The sequence below is a fragment of the Pristiophorus japonicus genome, chromosome 1 (assembly GCF_044704955.1).
Source record: "Pristiophorus japonicus isolate sPriJap1 chromosome 1, sPriJap1.hap1, whole genome shotgun sequence".
Lineage (NCBI taxonomy): Eukaryota > Metazoa > Chordata > Chondrichthyes > Pristiophoridae > Pristiophorus > Pristiophorus japonicus.
Genome location: NC_091977.1, coordinates 116,195,731 through 116,203,717, shown reverse-complemented (window position 1 = coordinate 116,203,717; position 7,987 = coordinate 116,195,731). Strand labels below are relative to the sequence as shown.

The 7,987-nt window shown below is 45.7% G+C and overlaps 1 pseudogene; it reads right to left on the bottom strand.

The window, feature by feature from the left end:
• Nucleotides 1-4,898: 4,898 nt before the first annotated feature.
• On the bottom strand, nt 4,899-5,130 carry LOC139279663 (U2 spliceosomal RNA; annotated as a pseudogene).
• Nucleotides 5,131-7,987: the final 2,857 nt, after the last annotated feature.

Below are 7,987 nucleotides of genomic sequence, written 5' to 3'. Positions count from 1 at the left end.
AGTCGTTCGACATAGGCTTCCCAGTCCTCATCCTCCGAGAACTTCTCCAGGATGTCCACAGTTTGCTGCATCTTTCTGTTGGATTCATATTTATTGTGTTCCTAACACAGATGAGGCTGCACACAGGGAGGTTAAAGTAACAGTGACCTCAGTCTTTAATAAGACACTCCAGAGTGAGGAACAAGCCTTAGGGGCCAGCTTATATACAGTGCTCCCAAGGGATGCTGGGATCCCTTGGGACTTCAGGGGATGAGCTCCCTGGTGGCGGAACATGGGAGTGCATGCTTTACAGATACACAACAATAAGGATTTCCTTTAGTTCCTCATTCCCACTAGACCCTCAGTCCCCAAGCAAACTTGGCTACATTACACTCGGTCACTTCATCCAAATCATTAATATAGATTGTAAACAGTTGAGGCCCCAGCACCGATCCCTTTGGCACCCCACTAGTTACCGTTTGGAAAGTGACCCATTTATCCCGACTCTGTTTTCTGTTGGTTAGCCAATCCTTTATCCATGCTAATATATTCCCCCAACCCAGTGAACTCTTATCTTGTGCAGTAACCTTTTATGTGGCATCTTATCAAATGCCCTCTGGAAATCCAAATACACCACAGACACTGGTTCCCCCTTATCCACCCTGCTCATTACATCCTCAAAGAATTCCAGCAAATTTGTCAAACATGATTTCCCATTCATAAAACCATGCTGACTCTGCTTGCCTGTATTATGATTTTCCAAATGTCCTGCTACTGCTTCCTTTGTAATGGATTCCAGCATTTTCCCAATGGCAGATGTTAGACTAACTGGTCTATAGTTTCATGCTTTCTGTCTCCCTCCTTTTTTTTATAGGGGCGTTATTTTTTGTGGTTTTCCAATCTGCTGGGACCTCTCCAGAATCCAGGGAATTTTGTAGATTGCAACCAATGCATCCACTATCTCTGAAGCCACTTTTTCTAAGACCCTAGGATGCAGGCCATAAGGTCCAGGGGACTTGTCCACCTTTAGACCCATTATTTTACTGAGTACTTTTTCTTTAATGATAGTAGGCACTCTAATTGGTAAGACGTGACTAGTGATGTCCTGCAAGGAACTGTGTTTGGACCTCAACTGTTCACCATATTTACTCATGACTTTGATGATGGGTTAGAAAGCCACATATTCAAGTTTGCTGATGACACAAAGATAGGCGGCAATGTACACAATGTAGATGGAAGCATAAAATTCAAAAGATATTAATAGATTCAGTGAATGGAAAAAACTTTGGCAAATGGATTTCAGTATTGGTAAATGTGAGGTCATCCACTTTGGACCTAAAAAGGATAGAACAGAGTACTTTCTAAATGGTGAAAAGCCAAAATCAGTGAAGGTCCAAAGAGACTTTTAGGTCTAGGTACATAGATCATAAAAATGTCATGGACAGGTGCAGAAAATAATCAAAAAGGCTAATGGAATGCTGGCCTTTATATCTAGAGGTCTAGAATACAAGGGGATAGAACTTATGCTACAGCTATACAATACCCTCGTTAGACCATACCTGGAGTACAGTGAACAATTAGGCAGGATATATTGGCCTTGGAGGAAGTGCAGTGTAGATTTACGAGAATGATACCTGGACTCCAAAGGATAAGTTATGAGGAGAGAGTATACAAACTATGATTGTATTCCCTGGAATTTAAAAGGTTAAGGGGTGATTTGATTGAAATTTTACAGATATTTAGGGGAACAGATAGTGTAGCTAGAGAGAAATTATTTCCACAGGTTGCGGAGTTCAGGGTGAGGGGGCATAGTCTAAAAATTAGAGCCAGGCCTTTCAGGAGTGAAGTCAGGAAACACTTCTACGCACAAAGGTTGGTGGAAGTTTGGAACTCTCTTCCACAAATGGCAATTAATGCTAGGTCAATTGTTAATTTTAAATCTGAGATTGATAGATTTTTGTTAGCCTAAGGTATTAAGGGATATGGGACAAAGGCAGGTATATGGAGTTAGGTCACAGATCTGCCATGATCTCATTGAATGGTGGAACAGACTTGAGGGGCTAAATGTCCTACACCTGTTCCTATCTTCCTATGTTCCTAAATATTTTGGGCTGAATTTTTGGCTGATTTGGGGCCCATCTAGCGCCTCGGTGGGCACAAAAATAATTTTTTGGGAGTGAAACGAGGTGCACACGATTTTGTGCCTGGCAGAACTTTCACCAATGGTTTTGCGACGGCACTAAAACTTACTGCCCCACCGATGTTTTGACCGTTTGGATGACGTAAATCGTCGTGCATCACTGTGCTAGCTCCCCGGGCGAAACTTTTGAGTATTTCGCCCGATTTAGCGTCCGCCCAAGAACCCGCCCAGAAAAACCGGACGGACCCAGGGTGCACCAGGCGCTAACGGCGCCATATTGAAAACGGAGGAGAAGGTCGCAGTTGTGAGTGATTAAAAGGATTGGGAGAAGAACACTGCATTACTGCATAACTTTCGATTGTGAAGTTTATGGGAGTTTCTTGTTTGTTTTATAAAAGACATTTTAAAAGATGGGGGCCATGCTAGGTCGATAATCCTGGCTGCTATTGCCATACAGCTTCAAGCTGGCAGAAGGCATATTGTTGATCATTTGCAATGTAATCGAAGAGGCCGCAGACGTATGCGGAGGAGGCCTTACCCCTCCATGAGTTTACAGGGAACATCGCTCATACCTCCAACTCTCTGAGGCACATTGCATTAGAAGGCTGCGCTTCAGAAAAGAGGTGGTCTCAGAGATATGCCAGCTCATACAGGCAGACCTACAGCCTACCAGCGGCAACAGGACTGCACTGCCAGTCGAGGTTAAGGTGACTGGGGCACTTGCCTTCTATGCCTCCGGCTCCTTTCAGGCATCAGCGGGGGACATATGCTCCATCTCTCAGCATGCTACACATTGCTGAATTCGCCAGGTGACTACTGCACTGTACACACGCAGGATGGACTTCATAAACTTCCCAATCATCAGTGAGACCCAAAATGAGAGGGCTGTAGGTTTTGGATGATTTGCTGGCTTCTCCAAGTTTCAGGGTGCCGTTGACTGTACGCATATCGCCCTGCGAGCACCTTTACAGAATGCAGAGGTTTTCCGAATCCGAAAGGGATTCCACTCCATGAACATACAGATCGTCTGTGACCATACTCAGTGCATCATGGCAGCCAGTGCCCAATATCCAGGGAGCATCCATGATGCTTTCATCTTGCATGAGAGCAGTGTTTCATGCATGTTCCAGCATCAACCACAAGGCCAGAGCTAGATGCTCGGGGACAAAGGTTACGGCCTCGCCACCTGGCTCATGACCCCCCCTCTGGAACCCTCAGACAGAAGCTGAGCATCACTTTAATGAGAGCCATGCAGCCACATGCAACATCGTCAAACAGACAATTGGCGTGCTCAAGCAGTGCTTCCGATGCTTGGACCACTCTGGAGGTAGCCTGCAATACTCCCCTCAGCAGGTCTCGGAGTTCATTGTGGTGTGCTGCATACTACACAACTTAGCCATTATGAGGGGACAGGAATTGCTAATGGGGATTGCAGGAACACCTCAGGAGAAAGCGGGGGGGGGGGGGCGGGGGAGGAGGAGGAGGAAGATGAGGAAGAGGAGCCTGGTGAGGAACCCATGCGACCACCATCAATACCACCACCACCTCAACCACAGGGGAGGCATTGTGAAGATGTCGTCACTGCAAAAGTCTTATGTCGGCAGCTTATAATTGGATGCTTTGCTTGAAGAGTGAACGGCATGTTTGAGTGTTGCCTGACCACTCTATCCCACCATGTTGACTATTCCCCCTCTTATTCTGCAAATGAGACATTACACAGGAATGGTTAAGGTGAAAAAAAAGTATTAAACATTGTAACATTGTAAACTTTGTAACCTTTATTGTGAGACTTAAATAAAATAAAAAGCTGCATCCAGCAGTGTGATAATTTAACAACATTATCGGAATGTATTTTAACATAATCTGTAACATAATAATACTGTAACATAAAACATATGATGCATCCAGCATCAACAACATAATGCAGCAACATCATATCCTGCCCCACTATTTTTTCTGACCATCTTTTGCCCCCTTTCCCCTTATCACACTCCCTTGCCTGTTGCTCCTGCTCAAAGTGGCACCAAGATGTCATGCAGCAAGGCTGCCAGAGTGCTGCTGCATTGGGGGGAGAGACAATGGAGACACCATTTCGGGATACGCTGGACCAGCTTGTGCCGTGGAAGGCCCGGCTTCTGACTAGCTAGCCTCTTCATCGGCGTTGCCAGTCGCAGGTGGTTTGGGTCTGACAGTGGGGAACGCAGAGAATATGGTGACAGGCATGGACTGCATCACCTGCCCAAGCTGAAGCAGAGCTTGTGCCTGTGATGCGCCATATTCTGAAAGGGTTTGCGCCATATACTCTCCGGGACTCTACTGTCATTGCTGAAGGCCATCAGCCTCGTGTGGGCATTGATGGCCTTACTGATATCATGGCTCGCACCGACAATCTGCGACCGTAACTCTGTAATGGTTGCTTTCTGACTGTCGATGCTTGTGGGAATCCTACCCAAGACATCAAGGAGCTGACGACTGACCTGGATGCTCTCCCTAGACATTACCACCAAGTCAAGTTCCACATCTGCCTGTCTATCATCAGACCGACTTTGCCAACCCACCCTCTGGAGAGATGGCATGTGGGATTCAACACCAGGACTGCTTTGCTGCACGCCACTGGTCCCAGGCACCTCGGATTCCTCAAACTCCGAGAACGTCACTTTTTTTTTTTTTGAAATTCGTAGCCAATCGTTCCAATTCTTTGTCAAATCACAAACGCCAGAGGTCACCTTGCACACGCCAAGGATCACTCTGCGCCAATGCTCTTAGCCAAAAGGCCTAGAGCCACTGCACCGTTCCTGGAAGTACTGCAATACCAGGTTCGTGCCATGGAGGTGGATGGGTCAGGTCCCCCACACACCTCCGTGGAGGTGGATGGGTCAAGCCACCCCACCCACCTCCTGTTTCCAAAAAAGCAAGCATATACCTTCCTGATCCAGGGAGAACCACCCGGAGGTCATGGTGGCTGGTCAGGTCAGTTACGCATGATCTTAGCCAAAAGGCCGAGAACGTCACTTAGTCCTCAGAGGAGCTGGGTGGATTGATGCAGCGCTGCATGCTGTGCCGGAGTCAGCTCATGCATATCCTCCTTTTCCTCCTTCTCCCGATGATGGTCCAACGTGGCGTGGTCCCTTGAGGGATGCTGTGCCTGTGACTGGTCATCTGGAAGTAAAAAGCAACAGATGAGTGGTTAGCAGCAGGGGAGGGGGCAGGATGACATAAGGAAGGTCGCATTGCACAGTCTCATTTGAAGGACCGCCGCCACTCCATTATATCTAGTCCAGAGACACTGTAGGACATTGCCCCAACCCTAGTCCATAGATACTGCATTACATTGCCCCAACCCTAGTCCATAGATACTGCATGACATTGCCCCAACCCTAGTCCTTAGATACTGCATGACATTGCCCCAACCCTAGTCCATAGATACTGCATGACATTGCCCCAACCCTAGTCCACAGACACTGCATGACATTGCCCCAACTCTAGTCCACAGACACTGCATGACATTGTCCCAACCCAGCTCAGGGAGTGTGCAGGACTTACCCTCAGTATCCGAATGGGGTTCAGCGCCCCCAGTGGCAGCTGCCCGACCTGTGACACTGATCAGGCCTGCCACTCTGTCCTCAATGACGATGAGAGGCAGGGTCTGAGGCGGACTGCCACCTGTCCGCACCTGCTTGCGGTGATTATGAGATTTCTTGGCCTGCAAAGATGAAAATGGGAATGGTTACAAGAGGGTCCATCTGCTCTTGTGGCACAGATAGCCACCAAAGCACTTATTTCATTCTGTCTGAATGTAATACAATCCTCTGTTTGGAAGTTGCACGTGGTTCATCAGGAGGACATCGAAGTGGGGAGTCGTCTTATGAGATCTCAGAAAGCAATCTTAATAATGTGTAAAGATCATTCATGGCAAATAGGGTGCCGAACTAGGCCTACCTATGTGTCATGCATTTTAGGAGGCAACCCATAGAGTGCTGAGAGGCACCAGCAGCATGAGAACAAATAGTGTGCCAGATTTATAATTGAAGTAATGAAGGAGTGCATGAATTAAAATTATACTCACTCTGACGACTCTTGTCAGATCATTAAATTTCTTTCGGCACTGTGTGCCAGTCCTGAGCACAGTGTCCGAGGCAGAGACCTCCTCAGCAGTTTCCCTCCAAGTTCTTTTAGATATCGATGGCAGTGGTCTAAAAGATGCAACTCCTGCCATCTTCTTTCCACAGCCCCCACTAGAGCTTCATTAACCTCATGGCTGAATTGCCTGGCACGCTGTCTGGAATTGTCATCCTCCATGATCAAAATTCAAATGTAAAATGGCTGATTCAGCCCTGGTTGTACTTCGCATGCGCGCGGCTGTGCCCTGCATTAGCGCTTGCGACTGGAGACCAGACCAGAAGCACGGGAAGAAAAAAAAAATTAATTGCGCACGCGCAGAACGGCCAATTTTTTCAGCGCCGGAACTTTTGGCTCCGGTGCACAAAGTCTGTGGTGTAACGCCAGAGTTAATGCTAAGGCTCCTCGTGAACTTTCATTCAGCGAAAGTTCCTTGCTCTTGCACTAACGTTAACTTGGTGCTAAATTTTTGGTTCCACCGCAAATTGCGTCCGGAAACGGGTAAAAACGCAAAAAGCCAAAAATCCATCCCATGGTGTTCATCAAAACAGAAAGGAATTGTATGCTTTCAATATACTCTGTTTGTGTCCAACCAATTCACACAAAAGTAATTGCTGTTTCCTTAGACTCACACTGAATGCTTTTAGTAATATATTGATTTTGATTTCTTTAATTCTTTGCTAACTGTATACTGATACCCCCATTCACAAACTAATCAGCTTGTGAAAATTTACTAGCTGTAAAACTTCTTACCTGAGTGAAGTTTCATTAATGTTCATGAAAATTCATGAGAACTTTGCAAACGCTGACTTTGCTGAAAGTGCCAAAAAAGAGCCCATGTGAAAAATTCTTAATTTACAGTTCATAACTTAAAGCCACATTTGAGGAATGTTTTGTCATCGTGAAATATTGGGAATGAGGAAATATCTCTTACACTAGGTGATTTCTGTGGACTGGGCTCTATTTTTAATTCATTTAGGTTTTTAATCCACAGTTGAACTCTTGCCAGTGATGTGTTTATTTGTGCTAACTATGTAGAATTCCTGTTTGACCAGCAAAGTAATGCTGTCTTAATACAGAACCTGTGGCATCTATATTGTGCAGTTTAGCATCAAAGGAAACAAGAGCATTTTCAAAAGGTGGTCTTGTTCCTTTTTACTTTGAACCAATGACAGTATAATTGCGAAGAATCTGCTTTTTAACAAAATGTTTTTATTGTTTGCTAAAATCCAAGTGCCTTTCAGCTTCTGTAAATCAACTGAAAAAATATACCCTACTCTGCATCCAATCTAAAATTAAAAGTTGGGAGGCAATCCTGCCGGGAGGGCTGTGCGAGTCAGCCATGAGGAGGGTGGGGGTTAATTTTTGTGGGGCCAGGAGGAGCAGCCGGCCCAACCATTGGTACTTAACATTAGCATCGGCTGCTGTTGATGTTATAGGACCCCGATTTTTACAGGCAAATGAAGCTCCTGGTTGTTTCCAATGGGCATCTGAGCCACCATTTCAAGGCCCCCCAACAAAATCACTGTGGTACAGGGAGTTAAATGTTGCACTACTGTATCGAACATGATACTGTCCTGTTGCTGCCTGGCGGCAGGGATGAAAATCATCCTCTACTCATTTTTTAGTTGCCTTGAGAAACTGTTACATTTAAATAGAAGAAAGCATAGGTTTCATCACTTTTATTTCAGTTCATCCATTTTGATAAAATGTTCCATCAATGAAAATCTTGAATAAGAGTCTCCATTA